Raw genomic sequence first — 23115 nt, 5'->3', positions numbered from 1 at the left:
GAGGAAGTGAGGTGAAATAAACAAAACCTACATAAGAGTCATTTGACTACAAACACAGCAATTTTTCAAGTTGATGTAACCTAGACAGCTCCTACATGACTGAGTGGGTAGCATACATAGATGGAAACACTGGACAAGGGGATAATACACATCAGAGGTGGCATGTGAGAAAAGGACAGTGTGAGATTTCATCGTGCTACTCAGAATGGCCCACATTTTAAAACTTATGAATAGTTTACTTGTTGACTTTTCCATTAACATTTTTCAACCATGGTTGTTGCAGGAAACTACAACTCTGAATAAGGAGAAATGATAGTATTATATAAGTGTTATTAATACATAGGATATAAAATACATTGATATTTTAAATCTGTTTTTTGTGATTTCCTCTGGTCATGGAAATTTTGATGCATTTCTAAAGAATAAAAAAAGAGTAAAGAATGTAAAAAACTGGTTAACCCAAGGAAGGGAATCATCTATGATTTGGGCAACACAATCACTGGTCTTAAAACAAGTGTGTAACAAGATCTTACAGACACCTGTGATGACCTCAGCAGGAGACTATTCATTCAGTAGATCCCAATGAATGGGAATGGTCCACAGACAAGCAAGAATCTTTTCTTTTCAGTTGCTAATGAACGTTAATTTAATTTTGGTATAAAGAAATTCATGTATGCCCAATGTGAAAATTTTTGAAATTAAAAAAATGGAAAGAAGCTGGGTGTGGTGACGCATGCCTGTAATCCCAGCACTGAGGAGGCTGAGGCAGGAGGATCACTGCAAGTTCAAGACCAGCCTGGGCTACATGGAGAGTTCCAGGGCAGTCTGAACCTACACAGTGAGACCCGGTCTCAAAACCAAATGGAAAGACTGATACAAAGTATCTTTAAATATATCACCGAGAAGCCTGTTAGAAAGTGCTCTGAGTTTTAACTCATGCTTTCTCATTGGGTAGGTTTTGGTTTCTTGAATTTATTCCATATAATTGTGATTATATTTTACAAAACATTCAATGCATTTATACTTTTCACTTCACTTTTTGGCAAGCATTTTCTTAATTTTAAATGCTTTCAAAGATTTTACACTATAAAGTGAGCACAGAATAGAGTGTCATCCTGTTTAGAGGATTTCCAACTTGGAGACTGTTATATATCCTGACAAAATAAATATTTATTTCTGTATAAAACTTCTTGTCAATTTTCTTTTGGATTATTTTTTATAGAGGAAAGTATACAGGGAAAGTTTTTAGTTAAATGTTCCCAGGACCCCCAAAATCTAAAGAAATAAGTGGACCTTATGGTTATAGAATGGACAGAACTCAAACTTGCTGCTACAAATTTTTGGTAGCTTTAATTCACCGTCTTTCAGGGATACGACTTATTCCAATTTCCTTTACCATGATTCATAAAGTTACTTTTTCCTATCTTCTTACAAGTTCACCTAGAACTTTCTTAACATTGAAGAAAGCATCTTCCCTGGTAAAAGTAGAGGAAGCAGAGACTCAGAGAAAAGAAGGCAATTCTTTTTGGTAAATTATGTTCAGGAAAGCTTTTGAGTCTTGTGTAACATATTTTTTTCCAAATATTTGAGATTTGAGAGGCTGGAACACACTCACGGCATTGCTTATTAATTTTAGGTTCTCTGACAATCAACTTCCTCTCCCTATTATCCCCATCTCCCTTTCGGAAACTCCTAGCAGAGGGAGAGATGACAAGGAAACATCGGTTCTCACCAAAGAAGTTGATGCATCCTTAGTTCTCTCCATCATGCTCTGGGTCTACAGGAAATGGACACATGGACAAGATTCAGCAAGTTGACAGTTCCGGAAGTTGAATCACAAGAGTGTAATCACTAAACGTGTAGTGACAGTGGTCACTGCTGTCCACAGCGTGCCGGTCATACTGCTGTTGTGAAATGCACTACACACAGTCTTAATGGTCTGCCTCCCTGGTGATTATCCACATCGACACCCTGTCCTCCTTGCTCCCTCTTCCAAAGGCTCCTAATAAGCTTCCCAATAACCTCCCTTTGGACCTAAGTTTGCCTGACTCATTTGCTTCTGAAGAAGTCTGGCTGAGCCAGATAGGAGGTTCTGGGCCATGTGTAGAACTTTTTGTTTGTTTATTGGTATATTTTAGGTGTGCAGTACAGTTACATTTGTCTCTGGGATCTTGCACTTTTACATGACATATCTTGGCTCTTATTTTTCCCCATTCCGCAGCCCTTCCTTCACCCCCTCCACGCTTCCTTGTTTACAAAGATATTGCTTCCATGTTTTTCCTTTTCTCATATTTTTTCCTTTGCCTTCTTACTTTTCCCCTACCCCTCCCACCTCCCCTACTCTTTTAGACCTTTTCTTCCTACACGTGTGTCTTATCAATTTCACTTAAGCATATGGCCTCAATGTGCATCTACTTAACTGTAAATGTCTCCAGTTTCTCATCCTTTATGGCTAAGTAATACTCCATTTTATAGAACTTTAATCTTTAGAGCATGTGGAAACCACTTTCAGCACAGGATTGAGTATCTCAGCAGAGACCACTAAGAGAGTCTAAGTGGAATTTGGTAGGAAAATAGAAACAATAACGTCAGGATGACACAAGTGTGAGGATACTGAAGGGCAAAAGGAAGGCTGATAAGAGTGGCTAATACACTGGTATCAAAGACATCTCATTTCAGCATCACACAGAGACTCAGGAAAAGAGAGAAATAAAGGGAAGGGACAGAGACTAAAACTTTACATGTCTGGAAGCAAAAGCAAGGAGAGACATTTATGTAGCTCCTGGATTTTGCAGAGATTTGAGCTTTTCATTTCATGAGGATACAATGACTGGACACTTTGGTAAGATTTTTGTTCTTCTAACAGTTTCTGATGCTTCAGCATTCAGCTCTAACACATTAAGTAGGAAAAGCATCCCAGCATAGAGCTACTTCTCCTACCATATTAAAGTTTATGGTTAAGATTCTTATAACTCTGGTTCAAAATTCATTTCCTCAAGCTCTTCCCCTGCAGATTCTGGTTTACAAGGTGAAGGAATCTGAGAGGGTTTTTATTTTTTTTAATGAGTTGCACCATAAGACTCTGGTCTCCATGGAATTTTGGAAACACAACTGCATAATTTCTTATCTGATGTGTGTATGGAAGGGTCATGTGTAAAGGAGTACTTTGTCATTTGTGGTACCTACCATCTCTGAAAAAATGTCACTTGGGTCTTGGTTCTTAATTTTGCACTGGAAGGTTTGGGAAACAAAGATTATGGTCTCTACCCCCCAGAATTTTGATTCCAGAGGTCTGAGGTGGAGTGCGAGCATTTATTAAAAGCTCCCAGAAGCAGCAGAAACTATGGTTGTACATCACTCTTCAAGAACTGCTGAGTAGGAAGGACCACAGGTGTTCAACACACTGGAAGTCATGTCTTGGTAATGATCACCTGTCAGTTTCCCGCAAAGGAATGCTCTAACCTCCAGCTCTCAGAACAAAAAATAGGAGCATCTATCTGGAATTCTCTCACCTTCAGACAGCAGAGACTAGAATCCATCCCTCATCTCTTGCATAAGCATGTGCACATGCACACATAGGCACACACACACACACACACACACACACACACACACACAGTGTTTCAGAACATAAAATGAGGAATCATTATTGAGGTAGCTAAGTAGGCCCAGTGATGCCTTTCAAATCCTAACCCTTTTTGTATTGAATGAAGAGAGGTAAAAGGAGATGGATGATCATTCAGGATGATTTTCTACAGTTCGAGCTCAGGGGACCCTGGCAGAGTCAAATCAAAGAAGTTGAGGCAAAACCAGCTTTAGAAGGTGTTCCTGCATGAAAGAGAAAGAGAGAGAGAGAGAGAGAGAGAGAGAGGAGATGATATATTAGGCGTGCTATCCCGGAAGTGCTGGAAGTGAATGTCACGGGTAGAAACTGAGATGTATCCACTGAAAGAACCAAATCTGAACTCCTGCTTTTGTGTAGAGAGAGGCACACAGAGCCCTATGCATGGAAACTGCTATTGGAAGAGTGCCCTGGGTAACAATAATAGAGTGTTTTAAGTGTTTTTCATGGATTAGCTCTCTTAATACTCCCACTGTCCCAATAAGTAAGCGTTATTAACACGGTTCCCTATAGATGTGAGAAGTGGGGCATAGAAAAGTCAAATGTCTGGGCAAAAGCCGCGGTGAACCCTCATGCAAGCCAGGCTGAAGCCCGGGTGAGATCACAGGCCAGCCTGACTCTCCTGCCTGCTGCCGCCGCTCAGCAGAATGCATTCCTCTAGTCATCTACTACCCCAAGGCAGCATGCTAGCCGTACAGAATGGGTGGTGAGGGGCAGATGTTTCGGTATCATGATCCTTCCCCACAATGAGAAAAACTGTAATCTGGTGGGCCGGATAAACTCACTCATAGCTAACTCCAAGACAAGGCAGTCTGCGGGTATAGACGCGTAAGTCCCATTAAGGATTCCTGGACACACAAGGAAGAGTTGAAGTAGACGATGAATCATGGAGAGCCATTGACAAAGGCAGCCTTTTAACTTAGGCTCTAAAGGCACTAGAAGCACAAATGACTCTCCAAAGTCAGCCATGGACTGATATCACTCCAAAGAAGGAACTCTTGAATCTGAAGCTTCATTTTTTAGTTTTCCTTGGCCTAGCATCCTCCTCTGGTTCACTCTGTCACCTTTGTACTGACCTCAGATAGAGGTCAAAATTTTCCACAAGTGCTCCAGCCCAGACAGAAAAGACCTTTCAATTAATTCCCCACTGTACAGCCGAGGCAAAGCTGGAATTAAAAATAATGAAAATCAATAGGCCTTTTACAAAATGTTGAAGAACACAAAAAAGGAAATAAACAGTCCCACAGTATCAAAACTCCATCTAAGAGGCCCGCTCTCTCTGCAGGGCACCCCTAGGGAAAGGTTATGCCTGACTCCTTGTCCTTCTTGGCCCTGCTCTCTCTTGATTTAGCAGATGCTATTTTCATCTATGTTTATTATCTGGACTCCGGCAAGTCTAGACAAGGAGATAGAGACTGAAGCTCCTTGGAACTGATTCCTGCCCCCTCAGTTCCAGCCTCCTGTGTTAGAACTCACCCTTCTTCAAGTAATTGAAAGTGACTGGTTTTCCTCTCTGCGCTTCTATTTCTTTATGGCCTTTCAAAGAACACTGTGGCTACCTTGTCTGAATTCAAGGCTGGCTGTAGCCATTAGTTAACTGCAGCCATTAATTAACTGCATAAATTTGGTTCCAAGCGCTAAACCTTTCTGAGTGTCCATTTTTCTGGTGGTAAAATCAAGGGTTTGTATTAGTGTTAGTTCAGGCCTATTTCTGGTTTCCTTAAATTCTAGACTATCCATTGCCATGATTCAAGTTGTTCATAATATATTTTACCTCTTAAGTGCTAAACTAAGGAATTACCTGGAACTAAAACATCAGATTTAGAAGAAAGCTCACATTCTCTAACTCAAAGTTCCTACTCTTTCTAAAGAGCAAACCTACGTGCTCAGGATCTTGGTCCTCCACCTCTCCAAGCATAAAGGCTAAAGTACATCAGGACCAGAAGAATCTGTGAGACCATTCCCAGGCAAGATCAGCATATGTAAAAACAGCACACTGGTGCAATCAAAAAGGCCAAGTATCAGCTCCTTCCTCAGTCCCAGAGTCCAATCTCTGCCATCAGAAATGAAGAGCAGGATTCAAATTAGCCTTATGACATCAAAGATTTCCCAGAAATGTTTATCATTGTGCTAAAATTCACACTATTGGTTAGAAGTTCTTCACTTTCCAAGGGGCTTGTACATGATGTATTTGTCTTTTAGGAAAAGTGCGGAGAATCAGACTTGGAAGACACAACATAAACAAGACAGAAATGCCTCCTGTGGCAGCAGAGGGATCTAACTGGAGAGCCCTACTACAATGGTGAATCAAAGGTAGGAGGCCGGGAGATGACACAGCACATATCCAGATCCAGGTACAGAACCAAACAACCCAAAAGGCAGGAATAATTGAGACCTGAGACCACTAAAGATGAGTGTAAAGTCGGTCTAGGAAATACTAGAAACACACCTGTAATTGTAATGATAACCAAGAGCCTTCAGTACCCGAGTAGTGTGGGACAGGTGAACCACTGAAGGTTCTGTAAGCCAGCCCGATCCACCAAATCCAAAAGCAACAGTGAGCCTCAGGATATTATGGCTTACAGTTGGATTTAGTTTCTGTCACCTGATTTCATCATATCTTAGTTGAATATAGATGGATAATATATTACAACACGTGCAGTAGCTGAAACACCACATGTTTATTCTATCGTTGTGTGAGGGTCGTAAGCTACATCTGCCTTTGTTGGCTCCTCGACTTCCAAGTCTCATCAGAAATTTTCAAATAAGAGGTCACAAGAGTTGAACACTTGACTTGAACATTTGACTGCAGAAGCCTCCGTGTGGCTACTCGTCGCCTGCTGCAGGTCTTCCAAGCTGTCAGAGTAAGGACCACACCGCACTGCTCCCAGTCAGTTAGAAGCTGCCTTTCGTTCCCCTGCCATGAGGTCTCTTCTGTAGTTCATCTCACAACGTGGGTCCTTGGTGCTTCGTAGGTAAGGAGAAAAGGCTCCTAACAAGTTGATGCTAAAATCTCCTGTAACCTGAATATTGCCTGCAATCACATACATTCTAGCACCTTGTCCAAATTCTATTGCTCAGAATGAAATTCTAGAACATGCCAACACTCGAGTATTATAATCAAGGATGATTTAAGGGTGTGATTAGCAGGAGACTGGGGTCAGGGGCCTCCTTAGAGTCTCTCTGCCCTACACAGGCAGAAGCGATCATTGACATCAATGTAATAGTTTTATCCTTGAAAAGTTAAACAGACTTCACAGGTTTAACAACAAGCTGCCTCGCAAAATTTAGGAACAGGCTGCTGGATCAGATAAATTTCTAGTCACACTAGGAGGGGTTTGTTTCTCTGTTTTTTGTTTTGTTTTACTGTTTGTTTGTTTGTTTTGGTACCAGGGATCGAACTTGGGTCCTTGTACTTGCGAAGCAGGTGGCAGAACCACTGAGCTAAATCCCCAACCAGTTTCTCCTTTCTGTTTCCTCCCTACTGAATCTCTTTCCCAGAAGTAAAAACCTTTGTTTCGTCAAGTAGCTGGGACCTGAAAAGCAGATGAAACGGTGTGAGCAACCTAGCAAGGAAGAGTCTAAGGGTCAACATTTGGGTCCCGTGAACCAACCGTACAAGTGAAGGCAGCAGCACTGGGTGTCAAAGGCTGTGAATAAGGCTCAAGGGATGTGGCAGGCTGGATGACGCAGCCTCACCACGAGGTGGCTGTCAAGAATAGCGAAGGCAGTTTGGCCTGCATCAGAAGACATCAGAAGTCAGACCTAGCGGGAGGGAAGGCACCACCCTTCCTCAATGCTACTCTGAGGACACACGGGAGGTGGTGCTCTTTGCCTCTCTCACCTTCTCAGAGGAACGTGGCTCAGTGAGGGCAACTGCGAAGCTAAAGTCCAAGAACTTGACGCGTTGAAGCCATAGGAGATGGCAGAGTAGATAGGACTATTTAATGTGCAAAAAAAAAAGAGAAAAAAAAATCCTAAAGTGGACAGTCGTGCTTTTGTTGTCCCTGTTTGGTGGGGTTAGGGGCTGTTCTAAGGATAAGCAATTATAGGGCTTTGAATGCAACCAAAAGATGGAATTAAAGCCCGTAGTGGAAATACTGAAGGGTCCGATTTCTCCTTAGGCTAAAAAGGCATTTTCAGTAGATGCAGCTTCTGAAATTTAACAGTTGAGAAATTACAACTATGAAGAGCTGCATTAATCTGGGAGGAAGAATGAATTAATCCTGAGGGGGGGAGAGGAACTAAATTTAACTAAAGGATTTGGAAGGAAGTTATTAGTGGCTTCCTCGCTGAGGACTAAGTGAATGGTTGTTGTTGAATTTGGCGACAAAAGCAAACTTACGACACTCACGATTTTTCTTCCCCAAAACAGAATTCGTTTATAAACTGAGGAAAATTCCACAGGTGGAAGGGGAAAAATAAGGCTGATTAAAATTTGTTTATTTATAAGAAAATGTTATTGTCTGACCACCAGGAGCAAAGCGACTCCCAGTAGGATAGAAGAGAAAATTTGGTCATTTTTTTCTTGTGTGTGGCCGGTGTATCAGGAAAAGTGGGATGAGTGAGGCAAGAATGGGCATTTAGCCTGAAACACTTCATTGCTCACGTTGAATAGCCTTTAATATTTAATGCATTTTGGGTTTAGGGATCAGTTTTGTTTTGTTTCTTTTTCTCTTCTGGTGCAATACCTGTCTTTAAAATTTTGGAATGCACATGCCAAGTGCCACATGCACTATGCAGAGTCTGTGAGAATGAATGTTTTCCAGGATTTTTCAGTCTAAAAACCACCTTTTTTTCCTATCCAGAAGAACCTGATCGCAGTGTTTTAAAGTAATGTTGGGTCCTGATAGCAGCACAACAGCATGTGCCTCTGATGCTGGTGCGGGAGCCCGCGGGGGGCATGAGCAGGGGTGAGGTGATGAGTCTGAGTGAGAGAAGGTCCTTCCGTGCAGGGTTCAATGCGGTGAACGGAAGTCGGGAGGCCTGGCTAGGGTTCGGTGCCCACAGATGCTGGCAGCGTGATCCTGGCTAATGACAATAATATTGAGCGCTGATCGTACTGTACTATGGTTTAGATATCAAATGTCCCCCCAGAGTCTCACGTGTTTGAAAGGTGATTGCGTAGCAGGTTAGGATCAGCCTGTACTTGTCACTGAATGCTGTTCAGAGGAGAGGCCAAGCTGGGTGAGGCCAGATGGGCCACCAGGGCTTTTACCTGGAAGAGTGACTCTTACCCCCCAGCTCTTCCCGTCCCTCTCTTCTTCCGCGCTGTCGTGGGCGGAGCAGCTCTTCTCAACACTGCCCTTCCTCCGTGCTCACTCTGCCTTGGAGGAGCAGACCACGGACTGAATCCTCCAGAATCCGTGAGCCAAAATAAATCTCTCTTCCTTTAAGTTGTGGGTGCTGAGTATTTCGTCCCAGTGATGGAACAGTGACTAAAAAACACCATGTGCCACACACAGGTCTCAGGTTTCGCTTGCATTATCCCACATAATTGTTGCAATCATATCCTATGACACAGACATCACTCTCTTTCCCATTTTGCATATAAGGAAATATAAGGCACGGTAACTTGCCTCAACCATATAAGAAGCTTCTAAACACCGGTAACAAAAAGACGAACAAGTAAGTAGGAAAAGAAAGACACAAATAACGCTGCCTAAAAGAGGCTCCATGTCACGATTTGGACCTTCGGTGGCCACTGTCAGCTCCTGTGTGGAAGCTGGAATCAGAATGCAGCAGTGTTCGGATGTGGAGTGGGCGGGCAGTGATAGGTGGGGATGGCTCTGACCTCATCGATGGAGCGATCCATTCTTTGACTCATAGTTTAATGGGCTGTTAGGAGGTGGAAGACTGTTCAGAGGTGAGGCAGTTAGAGAGCAGGTCACCAGGGTCGAGGCTTTAAAGGACATAACTTCTCCCCAAACCCTCCCTCTCTGCGCCGTCCCCTTCTTTCCTTCCTGGCTGGGATCGGTAGATTTGCTTTTCCATGCCCTTCCACCTTGGACACTTCACCTCAACACCAGTTTAAAATTCAGTGAACTCAGCCAACTGTGGACTGAAACCTCTGAAACCCAGAGTGAAATAAAGCTTTCCTCCTTTTCTGTGTTTTCCTTAGGTGTCTGTCACAATAACAGAATGCTGAGCAGCACGACACTGGAAAGCTGACTTAGGCATTATCCGAATAGCCATTAGACGTGAGCATGAGAGCTCAAGCCCCTTTGTTACCACAAAGATCCAAGTTAGAACCAAATGGCACACTGCAGAGAGTCAACAGAGTGGCTAGAATCAGACTGGTCATTCCACGTTTGGAGAAGCAGCAGAAACACACCACGGATGGAGCATACGTTGATCCGCCCTATTAAGAAAACATTCAACACAACCATTAAGTTTGGTAATGTAGTCCTGTGTTATAGCAACCTCACTCATAGGTGTACAGAGAATACAAACATTTGCAACTGGCACCAAACTTTATTGAAGAATATTCATAGACACGTGCTTTGTGAAACTTCTAAACCAGAAGCACACTATCGTCCTCAGAAAGAGGACTAAGAGTATCTGTTATGTTGTTATGATATTAGAGTCCTCAGCAATAAAAAGGAACTTCAGTGACACGCAACAACAGGGGTGAGTTTTATGACTAATGTTGGCAAAAAGACAGAGATACAGAAGGACACAGTAGAGTGGCATTTTAAAAAATGTTTGTGAATGAGCTCCAATTTCAAAACTGAGGATGGTGATGTCTTTGGGGAAGGAGGGAGATGTGCTGATGAGGAGAGGTGAAGAGTACGGAACCCCTGGAGTGGGTCAGTGGTTGAGGAAAGACTGTGTGTACTTCGGGAAACACTTTTTAAATCCTCGCTGAAAAATTAGATAAAAGCAAGAGTTTGATCTATTGCGTACCCTTCTTCAGAACTCCATGAATAAACATGGAAATGTTAAACTTTCTTTCTAAAGCAAATATCGAAGTATTACGCACTACTTAACTTTTCAGAATGAAAATCCTTTCCCCTAACTGCACTTAGGTCTAAAAAATAAGACTCTACATATACAATAAGTGTTACACTTAAAGTTAAGCACCAGCAACTTTAAATATTAAAGGCTTGTAAGTACACAGGTACAATAAGCAATTTCAACTTTCTTATTTTAATTCTTACATTATTTAATCAGTCCATCTAGGGATTGCCTCTAGATAGTAGAATTAATGGTATCTTTTTATTTTTCTTTCTATTTGAGGGTAATTTTTCCAACTAGCTGTGTTAAACAAATAGTACATTATGATAAAACAAATTTAAAAGTAAACTTTAAGCATCTGACTTAAGCCTTGAATCCCATGATTTGGAGAATCAATGACAACATACCATTCTTTCATATGCTGCTTTGGGCCGGCAAATGCTCCTCTCTCTTCGTGTTTTCAGTCTGCCATCCTCCCCAGTGTTCTCTGACTCCCTTTGCAAAGCCTCCCTTCCATGAACAGCAGGGGAAAGCAGAACTCCTCCACACCTGAATGCAAAGGGGACGTCTTGCTGTAACTGTGACCCACACCTTAAGGGCGGCTCACAGCACAGCAGGATACATCCCTGGACTGATTAAATGACTCATTAATTGATAAGTGACTCAACAGTTGATTCAGAGGTTTTTAAAACTTTATTAAAATATCACCCTCCATTGTAAATACTTGGTGGAAGGTCACGTGAAAGTCATTGAATGTTGTAAAAGTTAACTTCAGAGTGCTGTTTCAAAGATTTCAGTGCCATTATTATTATTATTATTATTATTATTATTATTATTATTTCACTTTTCTGTTTGCTGTTTTTTTTTATCTTAATGTGTATGACATTTAGGGTCTACTTGATTGATGGTTCTTGTGTCACTGCCTGCTCATTCCCGCTTTCCTCCTGTGGTGGGCAGCCTCTGCAACAGGCTCCACCCATCCCATCCCACCTGTGCTCTTAAGAAACCTCTGCCCCTTGCATGAGGACTAGACCTGTTGACTTGTTTCCAACAAATAGAAAATGTCAAGTGTGAAAAGACATCGCCTCTGAGATAAGGTTGCAAAACCACCATGGCATCTATCTTGGATGGCCTCTTTTTCTATGTCACCTCTCACACTGATGAAGCCAGCTGCCATGTTATGAGCTGCTGTATGACAAGTGCACATGGCAAAGAATTAAGAACGGGCTCTGGAACAGCTACAGAGTCAGCCCCCCCACCCCATTTCAACAACCTGGGTAAGGAGGCCTAGTCTCACCAACCCTCGCCCAGTGAGCCTTAGGAGCTATGATCAACACATTTGACATGGCTGAAGACACTAACACCCAAAGATCCAGCTATGTCAAGCCAGGCTGCTGGCCCCCAGAAACTTCTAGGTGATGAAAGAATATTGTTTAAAGTCAACTGCTGTTTAAAGTCATGAATCATGGAGGTAATTTGTTGCACAGCATATATGACTGATACACTCACACATGCATCATTTCAATTGAGATTCACAATAAAATGACTTGAGTGTGTGTATTGAATAAGTATAAGCTGAGATTTGACATTTGAATGGGAAGGTGTCCTGTACACACAGGAGACAGAAACAGTGCACCTGGGTAAAAATAGGCATCATGAAGTCAATGTCCTTAGAAACAACCATAAATTTCATTTCATTTTGCCAAATAACAAGAAATGCTTTATGGATCCAGAAAAACTTGTTATGGGTGCCATAGTGTGATGCTGCAGACTAGCTGGCTGAGCCACAGAGATTTATTATCACTTAGTTCTGCGGACCAAAAGTCTACAGTGAAGGTATGAGCAGTGTCTGATTATTCTGAGGGCTGTGAGGAGGAATTTGTTCCAGGTCTCCCTCCTTGGCTGTCAGGGGGCTTCCTTCTTCCTGTGTCTTCACTTTGTCTTCCTTTGTTCATTTCTCTGGATTCATTTTTCCCTCTTTACACAAATTCCGATTATATTGGCAGAGGACTCCCTGCCGGGCCCTTGTCTTACTTTAATCACCTCTACCTCTACGAAGACCGGATCTTCAAACATAACCGCATAATGTGGTTCCTGGGGGCTGTAACTTTGTATGAATTTGGGGTACATAAAGTTCAACCCATAGTGCCATGTAAAGTAACATACTCAGAGTTTCTGGGAATAGGAGGTGGATGTCTCTGGTAAGAGTAAGCATTGTTGTACCTATATCAGGCACAGCTATGATAGAAAAGGATCATGATGTGCTTCAGCATGAACAGTAAATTCCTACTCTGAATGGAGTAGAAATGGTGAACTTAGAAGAAGAAAAAAGAATGAGTTCTGCATAGAGAACACCCCTCAATCGTGACTTTTCAGAAGGAAATGGGCCAGTTGTTTGTCCATGAAGAGTGCTATGGTTTACATGTGAGGTATCATCCAAACACTTATGTATTCAAGGTCTGGTCTCCATACAGAAATGTCTAGAAATGGGCTTTTAGATGGTTATTGGCTCCTGAAGGCTCTAGATTATCATTGGATTGACTCATCTATAGATTCACACTTTGATGGCATTTTTGGGAAGTGATGGAAACATAGGAGATGGGGGCCCAGTCAAAGGGAGAGGGCGGTAAGCATTTGTCCCTAGAAAATACCCCTGTCCCTTGTGCTACGCTCCTGCTGCCTTACCAGAGACCCCAGCAATGAAGCCAGCTAATCATGGGTTAAAATCTAAGGATTCATGCACCAAAATATATTTTTTTCTATGTTTTTTTTCCTTTGTGTGTGTGTGTGTGTGTGTGTGTGTGTGTGTGTGTGTGCATGTGTGAGTGTGTTGGGCATTTTATCACAGGGAGAAAGCCGACAAACACAGGCAATTGGGGCTGAAAAGCATAGCCAATGCTGTGACTGTACCTGAGCATGTAGCACAGAAGATTTTGGAACTGGCTGGTGAAAGGAATTTGGAAAATTTGGGAGATGTAGGCTAGAGAAGCCCTGGAATGTTGGACGTGAAGCTTTGCTGGGAGCTCAGAGCACCAGAATGCCGCAGGAATGTGGAAAGTAAAGTCTGTACTCCCAACATTTCAGATGGAAACACAGACTCTACTGGAAATTTCAGGAGAAGTCATTCTCATTACATTTTGGCAAGGAACTTGTCTACCTTTTGTCCAAGTCCTGAGACTGTGTGTGGTTGAGTTTAATGAGTGAAGGATTATTTTATCTGGCTGGGAAAATTTCAAGGCAGCACAGCAGGCCTGCGGCATGAGCATCTTCTCTTACCCAGATTTATAACGAGAATGGGGAACAAAAACCAAAGACTGATTTGGAAAACTCACTATTTTGCCAGTAAAGAAGTATGTTTATTGTTGAGTCCAAGGAAGATGTAGTTGCTAAAGAGATTAGCATCATTAAAATAGAAAGCAAGTACTTTGCACTGGGACAATAAAAAAGATAGCTTCCAGGCATTTGATGAATTGGCCAGACCACTCTCATTGCAGGCTGAAGGCTATAAAATTTAGTCTTTAAAGATTTTCTTTGAGAAGAGGGAGACAGGGCACCCTGCTTCACAGAGCAGCCTATGAAGTTGTTTCTCCAGGATTCATTTCCGTGGGCTCAAATGTCCAGTCACTCAGAGGCCATTGCAACTGCAGACCAAATGGGCCCAGCTACTGCTCCTGCTGGCAGCAGACCTTGGTGTTATCCACATGACCTCGGTTTGCAGGCATGCACAATGCAAGAGTTCAGAGACACAAAACCTCACACAGAGATTTCAAAGGAAGGTCTGGGAAGTCAGGCAACGTGTGACAGGGTCTGAGGCCTTGTAGGCAACCTTGGCATTCATACAAGAAGCTGTGAGAGTGAGGCTGAAGCTGTGATTGAGATCCCAGGAATACGGAACATTCCAAGAACGTGGAATATCTGCTGGGGACAGCTGAAGGCACTGAGAAGAGCCAGCCTCGAGAGAGGGCATATGGTCTGCAACCAGCAAGGCCGCAGGTACTGTTTGAATCCTGTGTGGCCCTCACCCAGCTACCCCATGGCCCAGACACTGGATATGAAGCTACAGAATTTAATCTCCTCCCTGCTGGATTTCAGTTTTGCTTATATCTGATCCTTGCATTACATGCATCAGGCCCGCTTGTGAAATGGGAATATTTATTTACTCTATGCCTGTCTCACCATTTTATGTTGGAAGGATGTAACTGCTGTTTGAATTTTGCTGGGGCTCACTGATGAGCTGCTTTAAGTGTCGTAGGAGACTCTGGACTTGAGTATGTAACTGGTAGTGTTAAGATTTTGGACCCTGTTAAGGATGACCTAAATGCATTCTGCGTTATGAGGTGGACACGAGCTTTGGTGGGGGCAGGGAAGAACATCAGAGTGTGCCCCAAAGGCTCAAGTACTTTCATCCGTTAGAACCATTGGTGATTGTTTGCAACATTATTAGAAGGTGATAGAAACTTGGGACCTAGGACCTAGTTGAAAGGAATAGGTCATGGATGCATGTCCCAGGAGATGACTATACCTCATCCCCAGCCAGTGCCTCTGTCACCGTGATGGATGCCGAACTACCATTGGTGATTGTTTGCAACATTATTAGAAGGTGATAGAAACTTGGGACCTAGGACCTAGTTGAAAGGAATAGGTCATGGATGCATGTCCCAGGAGATGACTATACCTCGTCCCCAGCCAGTGCCTCTGTCACCGTGATGGATGCCGAACAGAGTGTCTCTTCTTACTGTTCTGTCCTTTCATGGTCACTGTCTTTGTAAGTGAACACAAGTTAACATATAAAACAACAACAGCTCTAGTGAACAGCACTATGTGAAACCAGTGGCTTGAAGGAACAGTCCATGTATTCAGCCATTCAAAACACTTTGACCTTGTATTGTGAGTGCTTTCAGCTAAACTATCTTACCAAATCTCAAAATATTGTACTATACATAAGTGTGATCGTGTTTCTTCTAAAAGGGGTAAGTGAAGTTCAGAGAAGATATGTGAGTGGATTTGGAGGACACAGCTTCAAATTTAGCCTTGTCTGACCCCAGAGCCTTGCTCTTTGAGGACTTTCTTGGTTGGCTATCATTTTCCAGCTGTAATGATATCTGGAGCAGATGCTGAGTGGTCACAAGAACAATTAGTCCTTTAAAGATTGCATCAAACAGGGCCAGGAATTTAGCTCAGTGGCACAGTGCGTACCTCGCAAGCACAAAAAGATACCAAAAGAAAAAAACAAAAGATTGTGTCAAACAAAGCTCACCAGGAGTGACTGAGAAAGTAGATGGGGTTTTTATGTGTACTTTTTCTTTCTAAGGAAATGGGATCATCTGATTTAATTCTAATTTATAATAACAATGCAGCTATATTTTGTATATCCTATATGCCACACTCTTGATGTATAGAAGCACGAGAAAAGTGTGCCAATACCCCATTATATAGAATAAGAAACTGAGGCTAGGTACTGTGGATGAATTCACAGAGCTAATAATGCACAGTTGGGATTTCAACCCCAGCCATCTAATGATGGCACCTGCCCTCCTAGAATTTGTGATACGTATAGAATGCTTATTGGGGGAGTTCACCTCCTAGTCTCTTTCTAAAACTAGAGCCTCAGAGGCATAGTCTGTGAACACCATGGACTTACAATAACCTCAGCCAAAAGCCCTACTCCAGGGAACAATTCAAGAAACAGTGGGAGAGTCCTGATCGTAAGCAAGGCATAAGTAAACTAGAAGCTGGAAAAGACAGAATTCAAGGGAGCTCATCGGTATTGGAAGATTAAATCAACCTCAGTAAGTGCAACCCCCTTTCCTCTTTTGTACAATACAGACTAGGACAGATGGAAGCAAAGTGTGCACTTTGTTACTGACAGAGGCTAGATTGGAGGGGAGCCCAGAGGCAGAGGAACCCCAGAGCCAGGCACACTCACCCACACAGGAAGAGGCAACCCCAGCCCCGGGCAGGCCTCCCTCCTCTGGGGAATCCCCAGAGAGCAGAAGCAGAGAAGCTGCATGGTGTAGACACTACCTTGTGCCCAGCTTGCTCCCAAGAGGAAGTAAGACAAAGCAGATGGGAACGTCTACAGCCATTCTTCCACAGTCAGCAAAGGAGTGTCTCCATCTCCCTCCGCAGGCAGAATGTCCCGCCCTCTCTGGTGGCTTCAGGGAGGAGGCAAATTCCAAATCCGGAAAGGCCGGATGATTCAGGAGGAGGAACAGGAGCTGGCGGGCAGCATTCTTTGTGCCAAAGAGAGTGATCACCAGCACCTCTCCAAAACTCAGCGCCAGGCAGATACAGGTTCTGACTGTGGCTCACTTATGTCTCCAGGTCTACCCAAGTCCTGGGCAGGGATTAGGAGCTAAAGGACTGAGTGATATTGAATCGATTAAGCGGCCGCTGCTACAGAAGCTGAGCTCTATCTGAAACACCATGAGAAATCAAGGGCCTCGATGTGAGGTGAACTTTGCCAGAACATGACAATTCTTTAGCAGCCGCGGGGAGACAAAAACAACTGCACCAAGAGCTGAGCTTTTAAGCCTACTATTTTCTTCTGTTGTTAAGTTTACAGAATGTGATTACAACGATAATATGAATATTGAACTTATACCTTATGAATAGCTACACTCCTAGAATGCAAGCACCCTGTGAAACCATGAAGAATGTAACTCTCTTCCATTTGAAAAGATGCGTTTACAACGATAATATGAATATTGAACTTATACCTTATGAATAGCTACACTCCTAGAATGCAAGCCACTGTGAAACCATGAAGAATGTAACTCTCTTCCATTTGAAAAGATGCTTACGTCCTCTCTCTAGGTTTGTGATGCGCATATATTTAAGTAAGAAAGGACGGTAAGATTTTACCTTGACCTCCTTCAAAACTCAGCACTGCTGGCTGCATCTTGGAACAGGTGAACTACAATTTTAACTTCTTTCTTTGTATATGAAACAGGAGAATATATACAAACCTAACATACAGCCGCCCCATGAATGCCATGACTTATCCCAGGCGCACACCCAGCACCTCAGTCTGGTTCCACAGGATGCCTGGTGGGTTCTGCTAACTTTACACAGTATATCCATCTTCCTTTAGTTTACAAAACTTAGTTTACAGTAAGTATCATGTAAGTATTCAGGTAAACTACTTCGATAGTTTTCAATAGAAATGTTAGTACCTTTTGCAATCAGGAATGAATTACCTGAGCTTCAAAGTATTCTATGACATATGTACAACTACCACAGAGGAGCAAAAAAATATACATATATAAGTGTCATTGCAAACCCTTTCATAGGAAGAGTGTTCCAAATGTGTGCAAAAAGAGGACTCTAGTTGGTATGGCCTTGGCTCTGCTTTAAATCTGGTATCTAAAGAAAGCTTCCAAGGAAGACCGCAGTGCCCTGAGCTTTTGAGGACCATAGGGCCATGTCCAGAGGGTTTCAGTGAAGACTCCAGAGAGGACACCAGGAGCTGCCTGGGTTGGAGAGGTGGTGGTAAGATGGGAAGGTGGAAGATCATAGAGCAAATGTCACCCCAACTTCCTCTGTACCCAGAGAACCAGACCCAAGAGCGTTGTTAAACTGGGCTCACACACACACAGGAGCTCTGAGGAACTGCTGGATTCCATGCATTCCTGTAAACATCCACCCTCTGCTACAAATACCTAGTAAGTGCTGGCTGGCTCAACTGAACTGAGGGAGCGAGAAAAGGTTACTTTTTTGTTTTTGTTTTTGTTTTTTTTCCTGATCACAGTGAACTTAGCAGTATCTTTGAACAAGGTATAAAGGTGAAAATCATAGAGACCCACTCATCAGAGCATCAGCCGGCTTTGTTCCCAGCAAACCTGAAATCAAACAGAGTGCCACAATTTTCCGTTGCCCTGAAGGCATTCCAGCACTCAGCAGGATATAATAATTTGAACAGAGGACCACTTCAAGCCTGCAATATTGCAATTCTGGTAGCACTAATGTGTGTAATTTGGGGCAAAGTTTGACAGAAGATCATAAATAAAAGCAATATGTTGTCTAAAGTTGTTTATCCAGCACAATGGATGAACTAGGAGCTATTTATAGGAAATAGTATTTAACAGACTCCCTTTACCTGAATCAGCTCAGCACTCATGCTCTGTGGTGTCATCTAACAGGGCCATCAAAAGTCATAGGCTCAGTGCCTGGAGCCCATAGGAGCTTTCGAGGCTTCTAGAACCTTTCAAAATAGAATAATTTATTGTTAAGATCATAAGAAAAAATAAACCTTGAGGTGAAAAAAAAAACTCTTAACCCAACAGGAATAATACATTCATCTTTATATCAACGCACTCACAAAGTATAATTATAATATGTGTGCGTTAGTCACCATTTTGTTACTATAACAAAATACAAAAGCAGGCTAACTCATAGGTAAGGAGGTTGATGTAGTTCACAGCTACAGAAACTGAGAGTCTAGACAGCATGGTGCAGATTCTTGCAAGGGTTTCCTTTAGCTGCATCAACTCAAGGTGGGTTGGGATGTTGTGGGAACACAGGAACAAGCCTTCGTGTCAGGAGCCAGGAAGCTGGGGGACATGGAGCAGGCTAGCCCCTTTATCACCACTCTGAGGGGAGAAAGACCAAGATTCACAGGAGAATCACCTCAATCTCTTTCATAGACACACCTTGAATGACCTAAAAACCTCCCGATACACCCCACCTCTTAAAGGTTCCATCACCTCCCATGGCCACCACCTGGGGGACTAAACCTGTCACAGATGGGCACTAGGGGGTCATTCAGACTCCAACCACAGCAGTGAGGAAGGGGCCCACTGAGGCAAAAGTCACTTAAGTCATGACTTGCCCTACAACCACACACTCCAACAGTACATGTGGTGTGATAAAGGGGAACAAAAGTCATGTGCTCAGAAAAAAAAAAAACGATTATCCAGGAAACCATTCATCAGAGATGGGTGGACTCTGAGCACAGGTAGAGACAAATGAGGAGCGGGTGGGGACAATGCGAGGGGAGTGGAGTTGGAAGGACTCAACTCCTCCACGCTTTGTGGGCATGGCCTTCATTTCCTTCCTCCCAAGCTCACTGCTCTGGCTAATTAGCAAATCAAAAGAAACAGAAACAATTCTAGACCTCAGCACAATCAAATTAGTGGAGTTATTTGAGGATAACACTTTCTGGCAGAGCAATCATGCTCTCATTGTTTTGGTCAAAACCAGTGAAAATTATCTTACAAACCCAACCCACTCCCCTCACTCAGCCAGCTCGTAGATAGGTGCATTTCCTAGCGGGCTCTCTTCAGTTTTACAGATTATCTTTTTCTATAAAGACCAGAATGAATGCACAATGCACAATTAAGCAATATTCACTTTCCACACAGCGAAGATCTTTTAAAAATACATTTGACTTTTCAGGTGATTCAGCAGTAAGAGCTATTAGCACACCATCTAAATCGGGACTTGGAAAGTTTATTAAAATTGGATTTTTAACCTGATCCCAATTTCCTCTGCTTTTAAAGAATCCCACTGGACTCTTTAATATTCATGCTACTAACCTTAAAGATGCAAGCGGCCATTATGAAAGGAGATGGCACACAGGGCAGCTCAAGTAAATAGGGGTTCCAGGTAAAATCCCCATGAAGAACAGGCAGATTGAATGTGGATCTTACACATCCTCGGAATAAGCAACTACACTCTTTTCCCTCTCTCCTTGCCTCCCTTTCTCTGGATCTTCCTTCATCCCCTATCCATTCCCATCCTGATGCATGTTGCATATTGGTAGGAGACACAATCATGAGCAAAATGAGCAAGCAAACCATTGAATTACAAAGAGCACTGGAGTAGGAATCTAGTTTTTACTGGAGGCGAGCTGCCCTAGATAAATCCCTCCTTTTCAATAACCTTACTCAATGACAAAAGGCCAAACAGAAGCATCTGAGCTAAAGACTAGCAAACTTGGTTAAGAGCAACCCTCTATTCATATGTCACCTTGAACAAATTGCTCTCCTTCTGTAAGCTCCAGTTTGCCTATTTGTAAAATGAGGAGATCCCAGCTCTGAGGCAATGCTTGTAAAAACAAAAGATGGAGCTTAGATAATTCATTGTGTACAGAATCTCCAGTTACATCAATTACTGCTATTGCAGCATGTTGACCAAATTCATAGGTCAGCTGTGTTTATTTCAAGTTCAATCCTTGAGCCTTCATCTTCTGTGAACATAGCTCATGTCTTTAACCAATACCAGTGGGTTTCTGTAAAGGCAGGCTGTGAGTATAGGCTTTTCCAGAAAAGATTTCAAGTGCCTTTTGGGCAATGCTGATGTCTTAACTTGTCATTTTCCCCCTCAGTGTCTGGCATAGTAGGTGCTCAATAAACATTTTAATCACTTAAATATCAGTAGTGTAGAGACTGTCTACTAATGCTGCCTCATTTTCCAGTTGCTAACACTGCATGGGCCACACAACTAGGGTGACCAACTGCTTTTCTAGTTGACTACCACCATGTCTAATAGTCTCTATTCTTGTACCTTCAGCTTTGAAACCAAGTTAATATGCCTGACCTAAACTGTCACAACTTAAAATTAAATCTACTAATGTTTAAAATAATAAATGTTTATTTGAGCACAGTATGTTTCAGACACCATGCAAAATTCTGGGGAGCGATAATTATGTCATGGTTCCTTCCTCAAGGGACTTGCAACTTGCCAAGGAAGTTGACCCTAAAGCAGATACTTTTACTGCAATGTTTGTGCATGATAGCAGAGCTGTGACAAAATACCTGAGAAAAGCAATTTAAAGGAGGACAGTGTTATTTTGGCTCATGGTTTCAGAGATTTCAGTCCATGGTTGGTTGGCTCCAAGTCAGAAATATCACAGAGGACGTGCACTGTGGAGAAAAACTGCTCAACTCATGTCAGTCAGGAAGGCAAGGCAGAGACAAAGACAAAAGAGAGAGAGAAAGAGAGAGAGAGAAGTGGATGGGTGCTGGAGGACAAGACATATCACAGGTATATCCTCCATGACCTACTTTTTAATACTGGGCTCCAATTTCCATGGTTCATTCAGCTATGAACATATCAGTGGATTAATCGATCCATGACTCAGCTCCCACATGATCCAGTCACCCCTCTAGGCTCCAATTCCATGCACTGCTCTATTGTGGATTGAAGATGTGGGGACACTTCGTATGTAAACAAACTCCAACTCAAGCCCAGAAGACTTCAGAGTAGATGTCAGGAGAGGTAGAAAATGGTTAGGCAGAAACATAAAACTAAACAACAACAAAAAAAGTCCTATCCAACTTTTCCTTATTTCAACATAAGAACACTAATTACTGACCAGATAGTGGTTTCAGAAATTAAAAAGAAAAGGTGGGGGAACAATGACAATTACCAAATTCTTGTCATTTGCCAGACAGGCCTGGAGTCATTTCTGTAAATAGAAACCAATAACAGAGACTCTGGGTCAGGGCCTGTGGTTCTAGTTTCTTTCAAGGCCTATTAGTAAGCAATCAAGTGGGTCAGTTAATCTGCCAGGGTGGGAATGGAATTTCTGCTAGTCCTTCGCTTTGTCTCACAAATGACTTGTGAAAGTAATTTTACCAACACAGAGCATCAAAAGGGCTCCCCATTTATGAGGAGCTCATGGTCTGCAATGTGCCCGGCTGTTAGCAGACGCTTAGAGATGTGATGACTGGCAGGGCTTTACCCTAGACTTCCATATGACCGGAACAGCTTCATAAGGGGGAGGAGGGGTGTTTACACAGCATAGGGGAGAAAGCACCTCTTTTAAATGTAAATTTAAGCCCTAAGGTTTTTCAAAGTGCAGCTTTAAAGTGACTTTCTAAAATTCATATTTTTTAAACCCAAAATGGGCATGCCAACATTACTCTGACTCAAAGTCGTACCCATAACCATTAAAACACCCAAAAGCTTATTTGTCAACAGGAAGGCATGGTCTCAGCCTCCCAGGGGTTTCTGGCTACATCCGCCAGAAAATGCTGTACCCGGCACTGCTTGCTTTTTAAAAAGACAGAGGCTAATTTTTGCAGGTCGGTGCTTTATAAAAACCTTCTTTTAATCGGAAGAATATTAATTTAAAATATAAATGGCAAGTTTGGCTCCTTTCAAATATTTATCGTACAAACTAAGGTATAAAAATATATGGAAATCTAACAGAAGTTACTTTGATGTGCATTTGATTTTCTAAAATTCGTGTATATAGGGCTTTTGCTGGCTTGACTTTGAAACGACACATTTTGGCTCAGGTAAGCAGCCAGCCCAGTTTAGGGGTTCCCGATTTCCGCTCCTCCACATCTTAAATTGATCTACTGTACACCCTGGGTTCTTACTGAAAATCTCCGGGTTTTCGAACTGGGACAGGGCCAGAAAGGCTGTGTGTGATTTCCGGGCTGACGCCTGCAATCCTCGGGGCCCTGGAGATCCGCGCTCTCCCAGCGAGTCCGCGCCGCTCTCCCAACCCAAAGCCCGCGCGGAGGGCGCTCCAGGGCGACTCCTCTCGCGGTTCCCCGTCCCGGGGCGGCTGCGGGGTGGGTTCC

At 42.8% G+C, this 23115-nt stretch overlaps 1 long non-coding RNA gene across 1 annotated transcript; it reads right to left on the bottom strand.

The window, feature by feature from the left end:
• Window positions 1–7050: 7050 nt before the first annotated feature.
• On the bottom strand, window positions 7051–18770 carry LOC117284243. The gene is made up of 3 exons (XR_004515330.1): window positions 18678–18770; window positions 10987–11128; window positions 7051–9983 (listed from the first exon to the last, which is right to left on the bottom strand). It is a non-coding gene; the product is annotated as an uncharacterized LOC117284243 (long non-coding RNA).
• Window positions 18771–23115: the final 4345 nt, after the last annotated feature.

This window comes from Fukomys damarensis, unplaced genomic scaffold (assembly GCF_012274545.1).
Source record: "Fukomys damarensis isolate Sample0158 unplaced genomic scaffold, DMR_v1.0_HiC HiC_scaffold_35, whole genome shotgun sequence".
NCBI classification, from domain to species: Eukaryota; Metazoa; Chordata; class Mammalia; order Rodentia; family Bathyergidae; genus Fukomys; species Fukomys damarensis.
Note: the sequence above shows the minus strand (reverse complement) of the source record. Positions and strands in the feature narration are given on the sequence as shown.